Genomic DNA, 25,677 nt, shown 5'->3' on the forward strand with positions numbered 1-25,677 from the left:
ACTGTCCAGATCCCTCTACATGGCCTCGCTACCCACAGGCAGATTGACACTTCCAGCCAACTTGGTGTCATCTGCAAACTTACTGTGGGGGCACTCAATGTCCTCATCCAGGTCATCAATAAAGATATTGAAGAGGACAGGCCCCAGCACCGACCCCTGGGAAACACCACTTGTGACAGGTCACCAGCTGGATTTAGCTCCATTCACTTCTGCTCTCTGCGCCTAGCCTTCCAACCAGTTCCTTATCCAGCTAAGAGCATACCTGTCCAAGACGTGAGCTGCCAGTTTCTGCAGGAGAATACTGTGGGAGACAGTGTCAAAGGCTTTGCTGAAGTCTAGGTAGACTACAACAGCCTTTCTCTTGTCTACCAGATGGGTTAACAAATCATAGAAGGAGATCAGGTTGGTCAAGCAGGACCTGCCCTTTGTGAACCCATGCTGGCTAGGCCTGATCCCCCTGTTGTCCCACGCATGCTGCAAGATCTCCCTCAAGACAATCCGCTCTATAACCTTCCCTGGCACTGAGGTCAGGCTAACAGGCCTGTAGTTCCCTGGGTCTTCCTTATAACACTTTTTGTGGATGGGAGTCACGTTGGCAAGCCCCCAATCTTCTGGGACCTCATCAGTCATCAAGGAGCGCTGATAGATAATGGAAAGTTGTTCAGCTATCACTTCAGCCAGTTCCCTCAGCTCTCTTGGGTGAATCTCATCCAGCCCCATGGACTGATGACCGTCCAGTTGGAGTAGTAGGTCTCTGTCCTCCTGAATTGTGGGGTTTTAGTCTGCTCCCCAGCAGGCTACCAGGTCAGAGAGTGGAGTATCCTGAGGATAACCAGTCTGAGCTTCAAAGACAGACGTAAAAAAAGGCATTCAGAACCTCTGCCTTTTCCTTATTCTCAGTGGTCACATTTCCAGCCTCATCCAGTAAAGAATGGAGATTCTCCTTAGTCCTCCTCTTACTGTTGATGTATTTGTAAAAGAGTTTCTTGTTCTTTTTTACCCCAGCAACCAGGTTGAGTTCAAGCTGGGCTTTTGCCTCTCTGATTTTCTCTCTACACATCTTAACAACTTCTCTATACTCTTTCTGAGTTGCCCATCTCCTCTTCCACAAGAGGTAGATTCTCTTTCTCTCTCAGAGCCTCAAGAATAGCTCCCTATTCATGCACACCAATCTTCTTGCCCGCTGGCTCATTTTGCGGCTTGGGGTGACAGTGCCTTTAAGACTTCCTTCTTCAAGAGCGACCAGCCATCTTGGGCCCCTTTACTCTTTAGGACTGAATCCCAGTGGACTCTCCCTACTTTTGCTCTCAGGGCATCACATTTCTTAAAATAATATGAGAAACTTGGACGTGGACATTCAATCTCATCTTGTTTTGTATCCAATGAATCAGAATTAGAAACCTTTTGATGACTACTCTTACAACACGTCACATTTCTTTGTACTTGTTTGATCTGTAGCCCTATAATATTTATATTGCTTCAGTTTGTGGAATTCAGATATAGGAAAGAACAGTTTTGTTTTTTTGTATTTTTTTTTTTTAGCTTTGTCAAGCCAGAGATTAAAGGTTCAAATTAACTTGCGTTGTGCTAGCCCTGAGGTTGTTTGAAGCACAACAAATTTGTGTGAATAAGCAAAGATCAGTTCTCCTCTACTAATCTATGAACTATACTAGATAGTCATTTCATAGCTCCCATCTATGCTTTGTAAACTTGAGTCAGAATGTCACCTTTGAAGCCTAAAGAGCACTTCAAAATGGACACAGTAATTTTTAGGCAACTCTTGTAATAAAACAGTGCTTGAACCCCATGTGAAGTCTATGTCTCTGAGTCTTGAGCCCTGAAAATAAAACTCATATCATAAAATGTTGACATTTGTATTTGATTTAATCACATAGGGTGACGGAGACCAGCTCAAGACGCCCGGGACAGACGGGCTTAGGCTCTGGTGGCGCAAGAAGCAAAGTTTATTGTTGTTACAGGGTTTTTATATCTTTTAGCTACAGGAGTATACAATACTTAAATCAGATAACATTCATGCAGCTGACAGCAATACATCATTACTTAATTAGCTCTTTGTGGATTATGGTCAGTACAGTGATCAAAAGGTGTTCTCTCCACAGAACACGTTCTGCTCTTGGTCATGGAACGAAGAAGCTGTAGCTTATGCTTGCCAGTTCCACATGGCAGTCCTTCCCTTTCAGGAGGGGCCGCGTGTTCCCTGTTTGACCCTTTCAGGCCAGCCAGGTCTGTTTTGCTTAACAGTCTTCCTCATAGGGTCCCTGTGAAATGAAAGGAAGTGAAAAGCACTTTAGGATGTAATTTACATTCTATGATAGCATGTTAATAAATCACATGAATACTGAAGGAGAAGGGCTGCAAATGTCTTTCTTTCCCTACTGCTCATAGAAGGTGAATGCTAGGAGTAGTTCAAACACATCTCTCTAGGTCTCTATGTGAAGAGATCAGTCAGGTTTGGATGAGATATGTCACATTTCTAAGTATCTTCAAGTCTTTGTCTGAGGTGTCTTTGAGCATTAGTATCACTATGAAATTACTCGTCCCCAGCCACAGCTTTAGTACTGCACTGTATTTGCAAAGAGATGTAGCAGAAAACTTCCTTTTCTTTTTGGAACAGATAGAAATGTATTCATTATTGGAGGTCATGAAACCATTTTTGAAAGAAGCAGAGATTTCTTCGTGTCATGTACAAAGGTGTGAAAATTTTCACCTACCTTTTTTACTCTCTTAAGCAAAATATTTTAAGCAAAATATTTTGCTTAAGAGAGTAAAAAAGCGACTCACAACCAAAATACTTTTTTAGTCTAATGGAAAAGTAAGTTCAGTTTTGCATCTCGCAATGCAAAGTCAAGATTAGTTTCACATTATAGATTTTCTGGGACAAAGTTCTGCATTTATAGGGAAACTTTTGGCAAAGACATATTTTCAAAAAGTCACCTGTCTCTCTTAGTCACTATGAAAAGACCATGTGGTGTTATTTAGAAAAGTAACCATGTTGCAACCAAAGTACTGGTATTGTAACAACTGTTCATTATGATCTTGTTCAAATCTGTATGAACTGGTAGAACTGCTCCAAGGCTATTCAGAATCTGGTGATTCAGAAATAGAATGGGAGATTTTTATCTTGTGCCAAAATTCCATTCATACATATTAGATAATATTGGTGTTTGGATTTGGTGTTCACTCATAGCTCAGGAATAACTTCTACCCTTCATACTTTTTTTGTGTGTGGATTATCTCACTGAAAGACAACTGAAGCACTAAAGATCTCTGTTTTCATAAGATCATTAGTCAGAAGTACCCCTTTCACTTCAAAAATGTACATACTGCATAGCAAGCTCTGTGAAACCTGGACAGTGATATTAGATATTATCTTTATTGCCTGCAGTAAAATAAACTTTTACTAGTGATCTACTGCCATATATCATATCATCTGTTATAGCAATAGTGAAAGAAGAAGAAACAGCATTTTTATTTTGCTTAAATTGGGATCACACTGCTGCATTCTTTAGTGAGAGAACATACCTCCGTGAGACTTAAAACTAACTGACAGCATTTTCACACATAGATATCTTATATATTTAACATATTATAAATTGTAGATACATCGAATCATAAAATTAAGGAATCATCAAGGTTGGAGAAGACTTGCGACATCACCCAGTCCTACCGTTCACCTATCAATAATAAATCCCCACTAAACCATGTCCCTTAGAACAACATCTAAATATTTCTTGAACACTTTCAGGGATGGTAACTTCACTACATTCCTGTGCAGCCTGTTCCAGCACATAACCACTCTTTTGAAGAAGAATATTTTCCTAACATCCAACCAAAATCTCCCCTGGCACAACTTGAGGCCATGCTCTCTAGTACTATTGCTAATTACAAGGGAGAAGAGACCAACTCCCACTTAAAACTTCTGTTCAGTAATGACATTGTGTATCGCAGCAGTTTTTTAAAATCTGAATTCTATACCATTCTATGTATTTATTCTCTGTGAAGTGTGCAGGTTCTGAGTCTTTACAGTTCTTCCAGTTCATAAATGCAAAGTGAATATGTTCATAATTCCCTAAAACTTTAAGAAATTTACTGTTAGTCCTCTGAAGAGCAAATCTGAAGATGCTAACTGAAAGTGCTTGCCCGAATATTTAAAATATTCAGCCACAAATATTTATCTATTGACTCTTCTGTTAGAAACATGCAATAATTTGATGCCCTTGTTCTCATGAAACAATTAAGATATAAACACTCCATTCCTTTCAACTAAATTTTATGAATTACTATAATCCTAAATGTGTTCTCTTTAAATGCATTTTCTAGCCTAAGATGAGGAAGTTCATTGTTACTTGCGTGACTACATGACTTCAACACTTATATTTAATTTTCCTTACCTAATTTATTTTATTATTGTTTCAACCATGGTGACAAGTCCCGTAAAGCCGCTCGCAAATTTGCCTCCGTTGCTTCTTTTTGCATCATCTGTTACTGTTGATTAAAATTGACTCTATTAACTTTGTAAGCTGCCATAAAATTGTTAATAGAAACATACAAATTGCTCCTTACTTTTCTCATCACTCACTGCCTTGTCAAATCGCTCTTCACGGGGCATTTAGCATGCCTTCACCATTTTGATAGCAGTCCTTTGATCCTCTCTACATCCATCCTCAACTGGCCTAACCTAAACTTGTACAGCAGTCTAAAATGTTCTCAATAGTACCATGGAGAGGAGAATAATAATTTCTTTTTTTCTTCTACCCACTTCCTTAAAAGTAGATAAGTATGCAGTTTCTGTTATTTACACTGTGAACATCCTATAGTTTGGTTACTCCTTGTAACCTTGAAACATTTTTCAGCAGGAACAAAACAGACATAAACACCAGATTTAATTTAATTTAATTTAATTTATTTTTTTTATTTTTTTTTTTTTTAATTTTATTTTATATTACTGTAGTTAAGAATAGAAAACAGGTTTTTTTGAACATAATATGTATGAAATTCAGACTGGGATTAGGAATATTGGACAGAAATGATAATCAGGATAGATGAAGTTGGCGGGTACCTTGATTCCTGGAACCTTGATCTTTGGAATCTTGATTTTGAATATCCAAAGGTACTGTCCTGTATCTTCAAAGTAGGATCTGTCAGTGCAGGTTGTTCAAGACCAGTGGGATTTTGATTATTTCCAGAGATCAGGATTCCACAGCCTCTCTGGGCCTTCTCCTCTCCATGCTGAAGAGCTGCAGCTCTCTCAGTCTCTTTTTATATGGCAAAATCCTTAATTATCTCTGTGTGTCTTTGCCAAACTTGCTCTAGTATGTACTGGAGAACTGTAGTATAGATGGTGGCACTGAGTCCAAGCACTCCAGATGTTAAAAGTGCTGAGGATAAAGGAGTGATTGCTTCACCTGACCTGTTGGCAACAATCTTCCTAACAGCCTAGGTTATTGGCCTTCTTTGATTCTGGGTGTTTGTATTCTTTCCCTGGAACTTTTTCTGCAAAACTGCTTTCCACGTGGAGAGACACAAACCTGCACTATTGCACAGTTATTCCTCCATGAGTGTAGGACTCGACGTTTCTCTTTTTTGAACTATATGAGGTTTCTCTTAGTTCATTTCTCCAGCCTTCCACGGTTCCTCTGAAAGGAAGCATAACCATATTAGAGACACCTCTGAGTTATATATTATCTGAAAACCTTATAAACATACACTCTGTCCCATCATTGAGTTAATTAAGGAAGTTAAGTACTCAGTGTTGAACTCAGTACTGATGCTTGGGCTATTCCATTAGCGGATGGCCATCTGGACTTCATGTCACCATTTACAACCTCTAAGGCTCGAATGGTAAATCAGATTTCAGTAATCCTCACTTTCTACTACACTGTCAATATGTCTTCACTTTTTCTATGGGAATGCTATGGAACGTGTACTGGAGGTAAATAATACTTTTTTACACATATCTTCATCATATATATCCTTGTTTTGTTTTGTTTGTTTGTTTGTTTCGTAGGAAACCGGTGTCACAATTGTCGCCAATCTCCACGCAATCCTGCCCGGTCAGCAACACTGCACCAGTGCTCCACCGTCTGCACCCCACCTAGCGCAGGGACACAAGAGGTACACACATGGGGTATAGCTCAAGTGACAATTTATTGCTGCATAACAGTTGCTTATATACCATAACACGCAACTGTCCCGGGTACCTGTGACTCATTAAGCACCACCCAGAACCACCCCCTGTATCTCCCATCCACTGTAGCCCGAGTATCGCCCACACCAAGTACCACCCACAACAGTAACAACAAAACAGAGATCTTCCACTAGGGAGAATGAAGGAGATGTCATAGTGTGAATAGTGTCCTTGATCGCCAAGGTTCACTGCTTCGGAGCTGTTCCAGCCAGAACCACAGTGACTGCCCATGAGGTACAGGAGGATTTCTGTCCATTCCGTCATTCAGTGATCAGTGAGATAACAGAGAGGCTGGGCAGCTCTTGGCCGGGCAGTTCTCAGGAGAGTGGCTGACAAGGTGGAGGCATTGCCAGGGCAACAGCTCTGCATCCACACTCTCACGTAGAAAAAGCCTCCGGGAGGGTAGTGAGACAGAAAGGAGTTGGGGTGTGAGAATTACATTGGCAGTTTTAACGAGGAGAAACAATACCCACCCATACACAGGACTACACAGCAAGGACAGTTGTTATCACTGTCAAGTGAGTGATAAGTGCAGGGGCTTCTGTTAACAACCTGGCAACAGGGCAAGGGCAGAGCCAGCACTACCGGCACCAGGATGGGGCTGATCAGTCACAGCCCATTAAGGCTACTTAGTAGTGTTAGTGTACCTGCAGGTTTGCAATTGCTGCACCCCAGCAGAAGGCTACTGACATAAAAATTGTGGAGACCCAGACAGAAGTCCCATGCTCACTCAGAAGGAAGACTGCAGCCAAAAAGAGCGTGGAGACCCAGACTGAGATCCGTGCATGCTTGAAAGGATAGCTGATGCTAAGAAAAGTGTGGAGACTCAGCCTGAGGCCCCAACACAAGATGCCAGTATGCAGGTCACTGGCTGTCATGAGTGCCAGAGTCATGAGTCATGAGTGCCAGTCATGCCGGAGCATGGCCTTTGCAGTGCAGCTAAATGACTTACTCAGCCTTGTGGTCAACTTGAAGAAAGAGGTAGAGAGGCTGAGGACCATAAAAAAGTGTGACAGTGCCAGTCCCTATTGGACCCAAGATCTTGGCATAAAGCTGAGGCTCCACATGGAGCACGTCACCTCCTACTGCCTTGCAAACAGGTGGGAGAGGGGAACCGACAGGCTGATGGTGCTGCAGTGAGCCCTCTGTCCTCTCCTCCCCCTAGCAACAGTTTGAGAAAGGAGGAGAAGTAGAAACGGATACCAGCTCAGCAAAGTAGGCATCCCCCATCCCGACCATTCTCAGCTCTCCAGGTGCCTCTGCGCAATAGGTTTGAGGCCCTGGAACTTGAGAGACAGGTGAGTGAGGGTGTGGAGGGAGGTCCACCCATGAGGTTGCCTCGGGTGAAGCGGTAGACCCCATGCCTCAAGACTGCCTCCACCTCCACCCAGGGAGTTGTCATAGGCAACTCCCTTCTGAGAGGGATGGAAGGCCCTATATGTTGGCCTGACCCTCTCTGTAGGGAGGTGTGCTACATTCCTGGGGCATGGGTCAAGGATATTTCTAGGAAACTTCCTGGACTGATTTGCCCTTCTGATTATTACCCCTTATTGATAGTTCAGGCTGGCAATGATGAAGTTGCTGAGAAAAGCCTCAGACTATCAAGAAAGACTTCAGGGGACTGCGGCAGATAGTTGATGGAGTGGGTGTGCAGGTGGTGTTTTCTTCTATACCTTCAGTGGCAGGGCAGGATACTGAGAGGATCCAAAAAAACCACCAGAGTGGCAGATTCTGGTGCTCAGATCTCAGCGGAAACTCCTTTGTTCCCATCTTCCTGGCCTTGCCAGCAGATAAGAGGGAGTAGAGAGGAGCCAACTTGTATCTTGCCTTCACAGGATATAGTGGTATAATCCCACAGTCTCCCATAGCAAACAGGAGTTATTTGGTCACAGGCTAGATATTCCACCAATAAACAGTCCTGAACAATCTCTTCTGAAGCCAAACAGCTCCAAAGAAATGCTTTCAAATGTAAAATTGTCTACACAATGATGTTGATTACCACATAGCAACACCAATCTCTCATCTCCTAGAGTCTTATCACAAGAAATACCTTGGAAAGCAAGCTTTGAGCCAGAAAGCAAAGAATTCATACAATGGCTTAGAAGTTGGTGCAAACACAGGAATTTTGTGGGCTTTTTTTTTTGACCATGGGGCAATTTACTCAGCACCTGACATGATGGCTGCAAATGGAAGTAGCCTAACTCTGAGGGGTAAGAGGACCTTAGCCAAGAAACTGGTGGGACTCATTGAAAGGTCTTTAAACTAGCTGTGAAGGGGGAATGGAACAAAATGAGGGCTGCTGGGGTTAAGCGGATTGTTTAAGGACTCGTACCAAACTTGATGGGCAAAGACGGTGGAGTACAAAGGGATGGACTAGGGCATGGGAATGCTGGGGATGCTGCTGTTCTAGGGGATCCTATTTCCTCTATAAAGCTGGTGAGATGGAAAGCCCAGTTGAAGTGCCTTTATACCAATGCGGACAGCCTGGGAAATAAGCAGGACGAGTTGGAAACCGTAATGCACTTGGAAAGTTATGACCTTGATGCTATCACGGAAACATGATGGGATGACTCCCATAACTGGAATACCACCATTGAGGGATACAGGCTCTTTAGAAGGGATAGGTGAGGTAGGAAGTGTGGGGGAGTTACCTTCTATGTCAAAGAGTGGATAGACTTTGGGAGCTCCCTCTGAGAAACAGATAGGAATAGGTTGAGAGCCTATGGGTTATAATTAGGGATGGGACTAACAAAGGCCAGCTGCTGATAGGCATATATTACAGGCCACGTGATCAAGGGAAGACAGTTAATGAGGCTTTCTTGCATCAGATGTGGGAAGGATTGTTCTTATGGGCTCTCATCCTGATGGGGGACTTCAACCATCCGGATATCTGTTGGTAAGATCACACGACAAGCTGCAAGAGATCCAGGAGGCTCCTGGAATGCATTAATGATAACTTTCTGGTCCACATATTGGACAGATTGATCAGAGGTTAAGCGTTGCTGGACCTGCTGCTCACCAGTGCAAAGCAGATCTTTAAAGGCATAAAAGTTTGAGGCAGCCTGGGCTGCAGTGATCACGCCATGGTGAAGTTCATGATCTCAAGGGATGTGGACCTGGCAAAGAGTGGCATCAGGACCTTGAGCTTTGGAAGAGCAATCTTTAAGCTGTTCAAGGAATTGTTGGCCAAGTTCCCTTGGGACGCTGTCCTTAAAAACAAAGATGTTGAGGATAGCTGGGTACTCTTCAAGGATGTCCTTCTGAGAGCACAAGAGCTTTCCATCTCCCTGAATAAGACAGCAGGTAGAGAAGGTAGGAAACCAACATGGCTCGGTAAGGACCTGCTGCACATGCTGAGATTAAAGAAAGGTGTGTACAAGCTCTGAAAACAAGGGCATGTCACCTGGGAAGAATACAGGGATGCCCTCCAGACTTTTAGACATGGGATCAGGAAAGTAAGGTGCTGGCAGAACTGAACTTGGCAAGGGATGTGAAAAACAATAGGAAGACATTGTACAGGTACATTGGCCAGAAGAGACAGGTCAAAGCGAGTGTACCTTCTTTGGTCAATGTAAAAGGAGAACTGGCTTCAACAGACAAAGAGAAGGCTGAGGTACTGAATGAGTTCTTTGCTTCGGTCTTCACTGGAGGCCAGGATTCCAGTATTTATCATGTCCCTGAGCCCTGTATTTCTAAACCTCTAGGTGAGGACCACAGCAGTAAACCCCTCCCCCCCCAGTGTAAGGGCAGAGCAAGTCCGAGACCGCCTCATGAGACTGAATGCATACAAGTCTATGGGGCCAGATGGCATGCATTCCAGGATTCTGAAGTTGCTGGCTGAAGTGGTTGCCGAGCTGCTCTCCATCATATTCGAAAAATCATGGCTGTCAGGTGAGGTCCCAGATGACTGGAGGAAGGATTACATCACTCCCATTTACAAGTAAGGGAGCAAGGAGGACACAGGGAACTATTGGCCAGTGAGTCTCCCTTCTGTGCCTGGGAAGATCGTGGAACAGATCCTCCTGGATGACATGCTTGATCACATGAGGAATGAGTGTGTGATCCAAGACAGCCAGTACAGCTTCACCAGAGGAAGGACAAGCTTGACCAATCTGATGGCCTTCTATGATAGAGTGACGGCATTTGTGGACAAGGGAAAGGCGACCAATGTCATTTACCTGAACTTGAGCAAGGCCCTTGATATGGTCCCCCAACATATCCAGAGTGGTGATTAATGGTTCTATGTCCAGATGGAGACTGATAACGAGCAGTATCCCCCAAGGGTCTGTCCTGGGACCGGTGTTCTTTAATATCCTTATCAATGACATTGATGATAGAATCGAGTGTACCCTCAGCAAGTTTGCTGATGACACCAAGCTGAGTGGTGTGGTTGACACAGTGGAAGGAAGGAATGCCATTCATAGGACCTCAATAGGCTTGAAAGGTGGGCCTGAGATCAAATTGTGTTCTCTTTCAAATATCAAGTGTCCCTTGGGTAATTCATAGTTTAAATTTTCATCAGACATACAGATCACAAAGCCAAATTAATCTAATTCTATGCAGTATATCTGTCAACAGTTTATGGGCTGGTTAGGCCCAGTTCCATATCTAGCGGGGCGTAAAGATTTTGCAAAATCTGTGCCTCCAGAAAAGGGAAACAGGGGACCCCAAAATAATTAAAAACAGCGGCAATGATCTGAGGAGAAACAAACTGATTTACTAAATATAGTATCAGTGTGTAAGATAACAAACTACAATAAAATATAATTAGAATTGAAGCTAATAAATCAAATGTAATGAGAGAGAAAGAGAATGTCCGAAAGGTGGATAGGCTTCACCATAGCACTCAGATGACATGTGCAGTCCAGTTGAGCAGCAAGGAGGAGAGCCTGATGAAGAAGAGCACATCAGGTGACCTTGCCAGGGGTTATATCTCCAGTCTGATCGCAAAGCCCCCTAAGGAAAGTAGTTGTTCTTCTCTTCCAGACAGGTGCCTGGAACTGGAGCATTAACACTTTAAGTCCCAGTGCACTACATGATGTTATGATGTGGAATACCAATAACTGAAAATCATAAAACCATGAAAATATCAGCATTAGAAATGTTTAATAATTATGATTCCTATCGAGAAGTATGTGTAGTGTCCTTTGATTGACAAGCTACGTTCTTAGATTTGAGTTTTAGTTTCACAGACATATTACAGACATGGTAACTCCAAAAAATGTCTCTTGTGAATGTATTTATTTTATTATTAAGGAGAGTTCAGATGTAAGTAAGTTGGGGGAATTTTTAACTTCTAACAATTACAAAGGTAGTTGTGTGTTCTTTTTTTAAATTTTTAAAAATCTTATCACTTTTCACTCCATCCAATTTATCATTAAAAAATGATAAATCAATGATATTATGTCTTTTCCAGTGATGTTCATGGGAGATAGTCCACTAAATAAAAGAATTCTAAAATTTAGTGGAATGTATTGTAGTTTTAATGTGGTGATTCAGACATCTGATGAGTTCTTAATGATTGTTCTTGAAATAGATAAGGAAGATTTGGAAATCTTCAGATGGTTATATACAACAGATCAAAAATTCTGGCTAGTACAGTAGAAAGGGGTTGTTATTTGGTAACAACTATAATGCATCATTAGGTCTCCATGCAATCAAGTTATGACCTAAAATCAGACTGAAAAATTGGAGCAAGATGAATTTCCAAAATTTGATGTACATTAACAATTGCCTAAGGGTTATACTAGGACCATAACTAGAAAGAAAAAAAAAAAAAAATAGGTCACGTTTTGTAGTTTTAATTTCCACTGGAGATGAATGTTCATGTATAACACACTAGTTAATTGCTAAGCAATAAATCTCCTCAAATCATCATCTTTTTACACAGTGGGATTTAAAAAAAAAAACAAAACTGTAGAGCAATAATTATGCCTAATGGTGCACATGAACTGAAGAGTGTCTGGAGAAAGAACCTAGTACTAGATCTAGTGGCTGACATAGCTGCCTGTGGCATAGTCTCTTAGAATGGCCTGGATTGAAAAAGGACCACAATGATCATCTAGTTTTAACCCCCCTGCTATGTGCAGGGTGACCAACCACCAGACCAGGCTGCCTAGAGCCACATCCAGCCTGAGCTTGAATGCCTGCAGGGATGAGGCATCCACAACCTCCTTGGGCAACCCCTTCAGCGCTCCACCATCTTCTGTGTGAAACACTTTTTCCTAATATCTAACCTTAACCAGACTGTCTCAGTTTAAAACCATTCCCCCTTGTCCTATCACTATCCACCTTCATAAACAGCTGTTCCTCTTTCTGCTTACATGCTCCCCTCAAGCACTGCAAGGCTGCATTGAGATCTCCTCAGAGCCTTCTCTTCTCCAAGCTAAACAATCCCAGTTCCCTCAACCTTTCCTCATAGGAGAGGTGCTCCGGCCCCCGATCATCTTAGTGGCCCTCCTCTGGAGCCACTCTAAGAGCTCCACGTCCTTCCTGTACCTCGGTCAGGGGTGTTGGAACTTGATGATCGTTGAGGTCCCTTCCAACCAAAGACATTCTGTGAGTCTATGATTCTAAGGAAGTTTTCTACTGTTTTTTTCAAACCACGTATGACACATAACAAAGGTTATCTTCTAAACACAAGCCATTTTGCTAATCCTTGTATGGTTTTTGTGAAGTCCTGTCTCTCACTGCAGATGTTGTATTCTTTGGGTTCTGCACCAATATTTGAGACTGTGGAATAGAATAAGATTTAAGATCAGGAGATATTTTGTTGTTTATTACATTATTTCATAAAACTGAGAACTACTGATAATAAGACTTACATGCTGAGCAGTAGCAGAGACCAAATATCGTATTCCATACCTCATTCTGAAGTATGCAATCAGTGTAACTATTTTAAAAATTATTTTTAATTTACAAATGCAGCTTCTTTCTCCTTCTCCATTTCCTTGTCCTTCTCCTTCCTCTGCTTCTGCTTCTACTTCATCATCTTCATTCTTCATCTTTATCCTTCTTGTTTCTTCCTATTCTTTCTATGTTCTGGTACTGGTTTCTGCTCCAGGTTTATTCAAACTCATCAAAAGGAGGTTATTTATTCCCCTAGTTCAGTCTTTTGCTTGTATTTGTATTCTTTGCCAGTGGTCTGGTACACTGGTGGTATATTGAACGTTTTTAAACAGATGGTCTGCAGTGATGTTTTCTCGCATGTGGATTCCAGACAATCTCAACAAATTATTATCACACATGACATACAGTACAGAAACAGTTTATTAAATGGCAATTTGTAAATAATATGTATTATTATTAATATTTCTCTAATTATTTGTCATTAACAGGTTGGCAATGAACCAGCAGTGTGCCCTGGTGGCCAAGAAAGCCAATGGGATCCTAGGGTGCATTAAAAAGAGCGTGGCCAGCAGGTCAAGAGAGGAGATTGTCCCCCTCTACTCTGCACTGGTCAGGCCTCATCTGTAGGATTGTATTTAGTTCTGGGTCCTCTGGTGTAAAAAAGATGGTGAAGGGCCTGGAACATCTCCCCTATGAGGAAAGGCTGAGTGAAGTGGGTCTGTTCAGCCTTGAGAAAAGAGGACTCAGATGTGATCTGATTGATGTTTATAAATATCTTAAGTGTGGGAAGTAAAGGGACATGGCCAACTTCTTTTCAGCAGTCTGTGGGGACAAGACAAGAGGAAACTGACATAAAATTGGGCATAGGAAGTTCCACACCAATATGCAAAGAAAATTCTTCACAGTAAAGGTGATGGAGCACTGGAACAGGCTGCTCAGGGAGGTTATGGATTTTCCTTCTCTGAAGATATTCAAGTCCCACCTGGATGTCTACCTGTGCAGCCTGCTGTAGGCGGCCGGCTTTGCAGGGGGTTGGACTCGAGGATCTCTGTAGGTCCCTTCCAACCCCTACAATTCTGTGATTCTGTGACATAATTACAGGAATGTAGCTAACATGAGTCTTCCTTTGGATTATACTCTTTGGATTATACAAATCTGTAAGGAAATGAAAGTAGTACCTGTTCAAGAAAACCCCATATTTTGGTACAGTGGACATATGGAATTAAAATAATTGTTAAATTCTAGAAATTAAAGTAGGAAAACATGGACTACTGACATTAGGTGTCAAATTTTACAAACAATGGACTTACAGTGTCAAAAAAGAAATTTTACATTGCAGTGTTATCTGTAGGCATGTGGAGGACTGAGTGTGATGCTCTTACTGAATGACAAACAGAAGATGAATCCATCCAATCCCCAAGCCACAGTAGTCATATGCCAGGTGTCATTTTTTGAGCATGACAGAAGTCTCAAAGCAAGATGCTGACAAAGAGAAATGCTGTACAAAGGATCTATCATGTTAATATTCCCCTATGTGAGAACATTACACAGGCCAAAAGAAAAACAATGACATATCCTACCCCTGGGGCAGCCCTTTCAACCCTTACTGACTCTCAGAAATCCTGATCAGAATAAAATAGAAGCACTGTTACCTCCTCAGAACTAAAACTGCCATAGGAGTTTGTTGTTGTTGTTGTTTGTTTTTGTTTGTTTGTTTGTTTTTCCCTCATCTCTTTTGGTAAGCAGAAATTCACGGATTTATTAGTCAATATATGTGATACATGAGAAAGCTGAAGTGAAATTTGAGCAACAATATAATGGATACTACAATGACTAGAAGTACCTCTAACATATAGTTAAATAAAATATATACTTACACACATATACACATATACATAGTAAATAAAATAAGTATGGCAATATGGCAGAACATATTTACTAAAGTAAAATTGGGCATATTAAGCTTTCTTAATATGTATGTTATTGGAAATTCTGTAGCCTAGTATGTGATCTGTTTTCTTCATAGGCATAAAAGAAGAGGATATACTATGAGTAATAATGGAAGGAGGGATCACAGGACACATCAACAAGAATCAGTAACTATTAATCAGTACTTAATAATCATTCAGAATTGGAAAAGCACACAAGTAGACCATAATCAGGCAATTCATATACCTCAGACATTTGGGAATTTTGGCCCAAAGATTGATTGGAAACTGATGGACAGGAACAACATGATCCCAGTATCTGAAACTTCAGTGAGTCTTTGTTGAATACATTAATAAATCTTTCATTGTATTGGCAGGCTATTAGTTTTAGTGATCCCTGATTTTCATGCAGCCGACATATCACGTATACTAGTTTTAGATATTGAAATTCCTAGACTATGACAACACATATGGCCATCTTTTTTGGAGGATCAACTCCAAGCAGCCTAGCAGAAGGTATTTCCCAATAAAGCAAAACAAAATTAAACAAAATATTAGCATTTTAATAAACATACTATTCCTTCCTAGAAATATAGGTATAGCTGTGTTTTTTAAGTCAACAATGTAGAGGCTATATAACAATCAGACATAAGTGGGAGAGCAGCAGCCAACAACTTATTAAATTCCAGTTCTGAGGATGTCATTTTGATCCCAATGTTAAACATTTATTTTATTTAGCACCCATTTTTTTTTTTTTTAAATATTGATGTTACATCTTCAGAACAAAGAATTTATGCCTCTATTTGGATTGAACTGTTAAAGGAATAGGAAATCAAAATATTCTTTTTATGATAAAGAAGCATAATAGGAACAGTGCTATAGTACATACAGCTCAGAAGCTTTATTCAAATTAGCTTTTGTCTAGTCCCTGGATTGAATACCATCCTGAAGGGATATCACATTGAGTTTCTGGAATTTTGAGCTTATTTTCTTTGGTTATAGTGACAGATTCTTGTACCTGTCAAAATCTAAGTTATGTTCACAGTATAAAGGTATTGTATCACTCTGTGACTTTTTCTTTTCTTTCATTTCCTTTTCTCTTTTTTCTTCTTCTTCTTCTTCTTTTTTTTTTTTCACCAACCTAGTAGCCTTCTATGATGTTGTCACATGCTGGGTGGATGGAGGAAGAGCGGTAGATGTAGTCTACCTTAATTTTCATCAAGGCATTTGATACTGTCTCCCACGACATCCTTATAACAAAGCTAAGGAAGTGTGGGATAGATTAGTGGACAGTGTGGTGGGTTGAAAACTGACTGACTGGCAGAGCACAGAGGGTTGTCGTTGGCGGTGCAGAGTCTGGCTGGAGACCTGTAACCAGCGGTGTTCCTCAGGGGTTGGTGCTGGGTCCGGTCTTGTTCAACATCTTCATCAATGACCTTGATGAGGGGATAGTGGCCACCCTCAGCAAGTTTGCTGATGATATGAAGTTGGAAGGATTGGATGACACACCGGAAGGCTGTGCTGCCATTCAGCAAGACCTGGACAGGCAGTAAGAAACCAGATGAGGTTCAACAAAAACAAGTGTAGTCTTACACCTAGAGAGGAATAATTGCATGCACCAATACAGGTTGGGGGGATGAGCTGCTGGAGAGGAGCTCTGCAGAGAGGGACCTGGGTGTCCTGGAGGACGACAGGTTGGCCATGAGCCAGCAGTGTGCCCTTGTGGCCAAAAAGGCCAATGGCATTCTGAGATGCATTAAAAAGAAAGTGTCCAGCAGGTCAAGGGAGGTGATCCTCTCACTCTATTCTGCCCTGGTAAGGCCTCATCTGGAGTACTGTGTCCAGTTCTGGGCTCCCCAGTAAAAAAATACAAGGATCTCTTGGAAAGAGTCCACCGGAGGGCCACGAAGATGCTGAAGGGCCTGGAGCATCTCCCCTATGAAGAAAGGCTGAGTGAACTGGGTCTGTTTAGCCTTGAGAAAACACAATTGAGAGGGGATCTAATCTAGGTTTATAAATACCTAAGGTGTGGGGGCCACAGTGGTGAGGCCAGTCTCTTTTCAGTGGTACATGGAGACAGAACAAGGGGAAATGGACATAAGCTGCAGCATAGGAAGTTCCACATGAATGTGCGCAAGAACTTCTTTACAGTGAGGTGACGGAGCACTGGAACAGGCTGCCCAGGGGGGCTGTGGAGTTTCCTTCTCTGGAGATGTTCAAGACCTGCCTGGATGCCTACCTGTGTGACCTGGTGTAGGGAACCTGCTTTGGCAGGGGGGTTGGTCTCAATGATCTCTGGAGGTCCCTTCCAACTCCTATGATTCTGTGAGTCTGTGAAGTGCATACAAAGCAAAGGTGTGTTACGCTTATCAACATTTTCTGAACATTTATGGGGATCAAACAGTGGATGTAAGCACAGCAGGGCACTGGGTAGTGTGTTTCACCAGTTCAGACAGCAATGTGAAAGGAAAGCCATATTCTGGAAAGTCATAAAGATTTCTAGCATATAGGCTCTCATTTGTTGCTTGCCAAAATGCATGCTAATGGTTGTGACTACATCAAAAATTAGCATTTCGCAGCTGAGAATTTGCTCTATCAAATAGTGTTATTGTGCTCTTTGTATTTGCTGCAGGTTCCATGGAAATAAATAGCAGACATTAGTTTTGGAGTAATCTATGTAAATTCCATGCCAGTATGTTGCTTGAATTCTTTATTTATTATTAATTTAGGGAGTATGTAGAGTTCTTGATATGAAGTAGTGGAAAAAGATCCCTTTTTAACTATTGAATGGAAACGCAGGAACTGCTGTCTTCCTTGTGTTATCTCATCAATGTATCACATTCCCAACCAAGAATCTAAGAGGAAAGTTGAGCCTCCATATTCAGCCAGCATCCTGCTGGGAATACATGCAGATAGCTTTTACTTCTTTTACCATACAGTCTTTTACTTTTTTCCATGTCAGTGGCATCAACCACTTTCTTATTTTTGGTGCCTTTCACCACCCTAAGGATAGAAAGGAGAAATGATTTTAAAATACTGTGTTAATTAGCATACAATCACCCATATTATGAAATGAGACCCACATACAAATTTAAAAAACAAACATCAGAATCATCCAGTAGTCATTAGGGATATGTGTACACGAATATATCTGCAGATATTTTATTGAAGGATGAGGATTTTAAATGCAATTTCAATTTTCAAAACAACTTCTTTTTCCTGTATGTAACTCAGTGAAACTATATTAAATAAGCTACCAAGTGCACATAAACTTCAGTGAAAAACTGGCATTAATTCCTTGCACTCTACTGCTATTTGTGACTCAGAAACCAAAACCCAGTGTAGGATTTTTATTTTCACTGATAGGCACACTGACATAAATTAGCTATTTTCAGTGGAGTTGCTCTTCAACTTTAGATTGCATATCTAAAATCAGTATCAAAGGAAAGCCATCTTCTCTGAAGATCACCCTGATACGACCTAAACCAAAACCCTTGTTTCTTGCAGCATGCAGCCATTTCTGCTAAAACACATAACGCAAATATTTCTCTATTTTTTTTATCTGACATCTGGTTGACATAGTCTGACATTTATTGGATGATTTTGTATTAACTTATTGATTTGCTACTTCAGGATTCTTTACCTTTGCTTTCCTTATTCCCTCAGTTCTCTTGTTACATTGAGGCACAGACGCAGTTTCAGCTCAGTTTACTACTCCACATGATGCCCACCTTTCAGGAATTCTATCAGCACTTCCTGAGGCAAACAATACCCCTTTACCTCACAGACCTAGCAAAACTGAACATTTTGGAAGCTGATCTCAATCAGTACTTACCTCCCAACTGCCCATTTTCCTGGAAGACTTGAAGTATACTGCAGCACATTCTGTTATTTTCTTATTCATCATTCTGCTGCATGGTCAGAAAATAAACTCCAGCTTCTTAGATTATGTACCACACTATCAAAAGCTAAAGAAATACATATGTGTTCTCCCTTGCATGGATAGCTGCAATCATATAAATCAGTCCCAAATGAGAGTTTGGATTTCTTCTACTGCATTTCCTCTCAGGCATGAGGAATGACGTTGATTTTTATATAAAGACTCATTTTATCTTCATATATAATACATTTCCAATGCTACTGTCTCTCTTCCATTGGTTTCTATGCCTACATTGCAGCTTGTAAGGCTATGCAAAAATAAAATCACCAAAAATGGTCTCTTACTCTGTGTAAGCAATGCCGTTAGTAAATGGTATCTCAAGCTTAGCTTTTTTAACCATGATATAAAGATAGTTCTTTTATTCCATTTTTTTAACTAGTCTATTACTACACAAAAAAGAAAGATTGCAATTACATGGAACAGCAATTACTCATTTTATATATAGTCTCCTTTGCTTCACTAGTTTCCAAAGTAACTAGTTTGAGAACCACAACAACAAAAAATTTATACTTCTGTGTCATGTACTTGGCTTACTAGCTGCTTGTTAAACAGTATGCATTAAAGCAAATAAAAAGAAAATTGCTCAAATGTAAAGCAACAGAAAAAATAGCAGCCAAAGAGTTAAGATCAAAATTATCCCTAACTTGAAGGAAAAGAAATATAAAACTTGGTAGGAGTCTGGGAAAAATTTGTTTTTAGACTTGCTGAGAGGTTTTTTTTTCTTGTTTGTCTCCCACTCCAACCTAATCTTTGGATTTTTAAAATTCTTAATTTTTAGGTTCCATTTTTTTGTGTTGTGTTTCCACTAATGTGGTTCCAAAATCCTGGTACTAACGTTTACGCTACGTTTCATATACACCTATACATACCCGTCCCTATTAGCTTATTAGAAGAGAATTCTACATAACAGCCATCTAATTATCATGGAAGAGCAGGATTCTTTGTTTAATTCTTATATAATAATGGTGAAAAAGGCATTCAGGTAATAAGAATGAGAGGGTTGCTATCAATCATTTGCATTGCAAAGGCAAATTTGTTGGACATTCTTTTTGTTCCAGATCGAAATTAGGTCAGTTTTAACAAGACAGCTTGACTACTGACTTTACTGAAGAACAAAAATGCATATATTTCTATAAAATACAAAAAAAAAAAAAAGTTAGAGAAAACTAAAATAAGTGCAGTAAGTTGAACTCAATTTGGACATGCAATGTTGGGGGAAGCTCTGCCTCTCCGTTATGGGAGTTGTAGGGCCCTAAATACAGTGGTGGAAGAAACAGCGTTCATAAACATTCCTGATACTAATGCTAACCAGCTGAGAATAATCAGTATCTTTGTTATTGGATTTCCAGACCCTGGAAATATTTAATATTGTGGTCACATCTAACATATCTGTTAGAAATTATCTTTTTTACTAAAATGTGTACAGGAATTACTTTGTAGTGCGATCACTGAATTACTTGAAAAGTTTATCAGATCATTCTTCAATTAACAGCATAAATAAAATGCAGTGTATGCAAATACTCCATAGAAATGTGGTTTACTAATACTTATGCTTCCTTAGATAGCACCTTGGACAAAATGCTTGCTAAATGGCTAACATTACGTGATATGATTCACATGCCTAAAAATCTTCATATATAAGGCAGAAGGTATTGCTGCAGTTGATGGACAGAGTTCCAATTGAACTAGCCAATTATTCAGGCTGCATGTGCAAAGGTCTTAAATCCAAAACTTCAGTACTTCACTGTACACATGACCTACTACACATGAAGCCCACATGCCTGGAATTCTGCTTCTGATTTCTCTCAAAATTAAGAGAATGTGGAATCTTTCTATTAAGGCTGAAAATAGAACAAAAGAATATATGAAGAAGTACTATCTGTATTGTCTAAGCTCAGTATTTCTCTTTCACCAAACAATTCTAACACCTTATCAGCTGTCAGAAAGCTATAATAACTAGATCAGTGTGGACTAACTGATAGCTTACTTGGTATTGCCCTTGCTCTCAGGATGCTTCCGTCTACTCAACAGACTATCAAGACTAAGGGGCACATGGTCAGACCATTATTTTTATCTGTACCTACCCACTCATCAAGCCCCCCATGACCCAACACAAAGTCAGGTTGCTGTTGCTACTTTTTATGAGACTGCTGCTGGTGGGATGTGGAAGTGATACTGCAGAAACTGAAGCAGCAGCTACCTAGAACACCTATATTGCAGCAACTGTCTTAGCTGTGTGTTCTTCATTCAGCAGCAGCCCAATGCTCTGGCACAGGCTTGAGTTTTGTTTCTATTTCTGTTGTTACCTGTGGCTTTCTGCACCATGTTGGGAAAGGATATGTGTATTACAGAAAGGTAATAGGAAACTTAGCCAGGAGTAAACTGGGTACAAGTAATTGATGGAAGCAGGTGTAATTGATGGAAAATAGGATGTAGGTTGGAAATTGCAATTTTTGACAAACAGTTTATGCTTCAAGAATGTGTCTCATATCTCATCCTAAATGCTATATATAAACTCTGCTGAAGTCACTGTAAATATTCCCATTGAATTCAAACAATTTTTATACCCAACTTTAAAAATAGTCCTGTTCTTCTCTTACTGGATTAGCACAGAACTAGTATCTCACAAGATGTACTTGTGAGCATAATGCATCTTTCTTCTGTCCTAAAACTAACAGTGATTGAATTATAGATGTTATAAAAGTAAAACGTGAGGCTGACTTGCTCCCTTAAAAAAAAAAAAAAAAAAAAAAAAAAAAAAAAAGTAAAAAGTTAATTGTGGCCAGAAGCTCAACAACTAAAATTAATAAGATGTATTTGGAAACGCAGGCAGCATGGGAGAGAGAACAGTTTACAGAGCATTTAGCTAAAGCTAGTGATATTTAATACCTCAGGGCCTGACAAAATTTATACTAGAGCAATTACAGAACTTCTCATAGTTAGCTCTGAACTGCTACTTATAGGCTTTGAGAACCAAGGAGATTTGGTTTATGTATTAGAGAACTAGTGAAAGATACTCCTCAGCTAAACCTGCTTCTAGCAGATGGGGGAAAAAAAGAGCCTGCAGAAATCTATGCTAATGAACATAATATCAGCACACAGAAGAATACTGCTAGCTACTTATTAAACAAAGTCTAAGTATGTAGAAGACTGTGAAATAAGACTGATTGTCTTATAAGATGAAGTACAGACTGATCAACAATAAGACATGTAGAACTGTAAGAGGTGAAAAATATGGGGTAGAGCTGATAAAACGCCACAGGACTCTTTATTTAGTAAAAGCTGTTGACAAACTTATAAGCACACTAGAGAAGAGTGTTATAAATGAAGTGATTGTAAAGTGGATGCTGCCATTTGAAAAAATAAGATTATAAAATATTTTTTAAGAGTTGTTAAAACTGTGGGGAAGTGAAGAGTGAAGAGAACAGTTTTCTCCTCCAACTTCCCAACCTCCTGTCTGGCTGCTGAGGTTCAAACTAGTGCAGGGCACATGTGATCTCTGACCAGGCTAGGAAACTTGGCTGCTTCATTCTCCTTGCCATGCTTGAGGAAAATATAGCCACTTGCCTCCCCCAGCAATGGGCACCTACTGTGACCCAAAACTATACTCCAGCTACCTGTGTCAAGCCTCACACTTGCCTCACTCATCAGTAGCTGATTTGGGAATACACACTATTCCTGCCCCAGTGATCAGGAGTAGAAGACTCCAACTCCTCCAGTATCTTATACTAGGACTCCACTGGGCCCAGTAAGTAACGTCACAAGCTGGGGGCATCTACGTCCCTGTGCTGACCTCAGTAGCTGGACAAGGTAAATTTAAGCAAGCTCTTCCAGTAGCTACTCTGGAAAAAAAACCTTTTAAATTCAGAGTTTTGCCCCACAACTACTGATGCTAAGAGCACCACTTGCTTCAGTAGCTGGCACTATAGTCCTCAAGGACTACACCCATGGCATGTCTCCAGTAGCTAGAACCAATTCCATTCACACACATAGGTCTCACTAGTGACTGAAACATACTTCTTTCAGGGCATATATGTAAATGTGTAAATACAAAGAGATATATAAGAACAAAAAGAGATAAAGTTTTAGAAGATAGGGCAAACTGTAGTGATCAAATACAGGGTACATTCAGACAACAAGCTAATAAGGATCAAAATTTCACCCACTGCAAGAGCAGACCAAGTCAATCCCTCATGGGACTGAAAGCATGTAAGTCTATGGGGCCTTACTATATAAATCACATGGTCCTGAAGGAACAGGCTGTAAGTCATAGAATCACTCAGGTTGGAAGAGACCTTAAAGATCATCTAGTCCAACCATGACTTAACAATACTACCCTAACTAACAATCCTCCACTAAATCATATCCCTGAGCACCACATCTGAACAGTTTTTAAACACATCCAGGGATCATATTTAAAAAGTTGTAGTTATGAAGGTGTTCTGCTTACAAAGAAATAAAATTGCTTCTGACAGGTTCCAAGCAATACTAGATAAAGAAATTGGAGGTGATCCAACAGTCATGTTCACAAAGAAGAACTGCACTCACCCAACAGCTGAAGGGGCTCTCCAGCTGTGCAGCACTCTCTCCCAAGAAGTAACTTAGATACTCAGTAGTAAGTAAGTAAGTAAGTAAGTAACTTAGGAGATAACCTCACTTCATTAGCTAGCACTTATATGAGCCCATGATCCACACTGAGTCCACCCCTTCTGGCCACGTGGGAATGAAAGGTGCAGGCAATTTGCCTGTGCTCCCTTGGCCAGCTACACCCTTTCACCAGGTGCTCAACTGACAGTTCAAGCTGTGACCTAACACGCCTCCTACCCAGGAGAAGCTTTCATGACTGGAAAAAAAAGGAAAGATCTCATTTTCAAATAACTCATTTTCAAGGAGGGAGAAAGGAAGATCTGGGGAACAGATGAGTGAGCTGCACATCTGTGCCTGGGGAGATCATGGAACACATTCTCCTGGAAGCTATGTTAAGACACATGAGGGATTAACAAGTGATCCAAGACAGCCAGCATGGCCTTACCAAAGGCAGATCATGCCCAACCAATCTGGTAACTTTCTATGATGGAGTGATGACATTGGTGAACAATGGAAGGGCAAGTGATGTAATCTACCTGCACTTCTATAAGATCTTTGACATGGTTCTGAACTACAAATTTATTTATAGATACAGAAATATGGATTGGAAGGCTATTTGGTGGATAAATAATTGGTTGGGTGGTCAAAACCAGAGTTTTGTGCTCAACGACCCTATGTCCAGGTGAAGGCTGGTCACAAGTGGTGTCTCCCTGGGGTCTGTTTTAGGACTGGTGGTTGTCAATATCTTTATCAGTGATCTGGAGTGTGGGAGTGAGTATACTCTCAGAAGGTTTGCTGATGACACTAAGCTGAATGGTATAGTTGAGACAATAGAAGGAAAAAATGCCATCCAGAGAAACATAGACATGCCTGAGAAGTGGGCCTATATGAAACTAGGTTCAATGAAGTTCAACAAATCCAAATGCAAGATGTTGTACATGGATCATGGCAAACTCAGATACGTATATAGACTGAGAGGAACTGAGAGCAGCCCTGCCTAGAAGGATTTGTTGGTCTTGATAAACAAAAAGCTTTCCATGAGACAGCAGTTTGCACTTGCAGGCTGGAAGGCCAACAGTATTCTAGGCTGCATCAGAAGAGGGGTGCCAATAGGGAGAGCGAGGGGATTGTCTCTCCTTACTCTGCTCCTGTGAAGCCCTCTCTGGAGTACTGCATCCAGGCCTGGGGCCTCCAGCACTAAAAGGATATGAAGGTGTTGGAGCAGGTCCACAGAAGGGCCCCAAAGATGATTAAAGGCCTGGGATACCTCTCTTATAAAGAAAGGTTGGTGAAGTTGGCCTGGGCTCTAGAGAGACCAAATTGTTGCCTTCCTGTACTTGAAAAGGGTTTATAAGCTGGAGAAGAATGACTTTTTACAAGATCTAATAGTAATAGGAAAAGGGGAAATGAATTTAAACTGAAAGAGGGAAAATTTATGTTAAATGTTATTGAGAAAATTTTTACACAGAGGGTTGTGAAGTATTGGAACAAGCTGCCCAGAGAAGCTGTGTATGCCCCCACTCTGGAGGTGTTCATCTAGGTTAGGGCCCTGGGCAACCTGATCTTGTGATTAGAAACTTTGACCATGGCAAAGGGTTATTCCAACATCAGTCATTCCATAATTCTATGATATTATATACAATTGATCCTTTTATACCCTTTTCAATCTACCTACTTTCTTAGCTCCATCCTGCTCCTACTTCTCCCTGCACAACCCTACCAGTCTGAGTTTTCTGGCGCCCTCCCAATCTGTGGCTCCTTAGTTCATACTGTATGCAAGATTCATATTTTCTGGAAGTGGAGCCTATATTATGATATCAGTTAGTGTGACTGGGAGGTTTGTTTCTTGTCTCCAATCATAGATGTCCTCAATCAATCTTGCTGAAATAAACATTTCCACATTTTCATAAATTAGGATGACTGACCAGGCTTCCCATCAATGCCTCTCTTCCTCTTTGTACCATGTTGCATTGGAGAAAAGCTCCCTGAAAGGAACAGACACTCTCCTCCATGCCTTCACAAAAATCCTCCCTTCAAACTGGAAAAAAAAGAAAAGAAAAAAATACAATATTTCAATATTTCACGACTCCAGAATGCAGTGCTGTCTTAGTCAAAGATAGCTAAACTAATGCAGTACTATTTACAGGTACTTTCAGTCTCTCCAG

The 25,677-nt window shown here is 40.7% G+C and overlaps 2 long non-coding RNA genes across 2 annotated transcripts in view; one reads left to right on the forward strand and one right to left on the reverse strand.

Annotated features, from left to right (window-relative positions):
• Positions 1-23,537, reverse strand: part of LOC128092136 (uncharacterized) — a 325,141-nt gene extending 301,604 nt beyond the window's left edge. The window contains exons 1-3 of the long non-coding RNA XR_008211652.1: positions 23,474-23,537; positions 18,821-18,896; positions 18,678-18,741 (exon numbers count right to left, since the gene is read on the reverse strand). This is a non-coding gene — a long non-coding RNA (uncharacterized LOC128092136). The remainder of the gene's footprint in view (positions 1-18,677; positions 18,742-18,820; positions 18,897-23,473) is intronic.
• The window catches only part of LOC128092128 (uncharacterized), a 329,934-nt gene that overhangs the window by 276,942 nt on the left and 27,315 nt on the right, over positions 1-25,677 (forward strand). The gene's annotated exons all lie outside the window — the stretch shown is intronic.

This window comes from Tympanuchus pallidicinctus, unplaced genomic scaffold, assembly GCF_026119805.1.
Source record: "Tympanuchus pallidicinctus isolate F22 unplaced genomic scaffold, pur_lepc_1.0 scaffold6, whole genome shotgun sequence".
Classification (NCBI taxonomy): domain Eukaryota; kingdom Metazoa; phylum Chordata; class Aves; order Galliformes; family Phasianidae; genus Tympanuchus; species Tympanuchus pallidicinctus.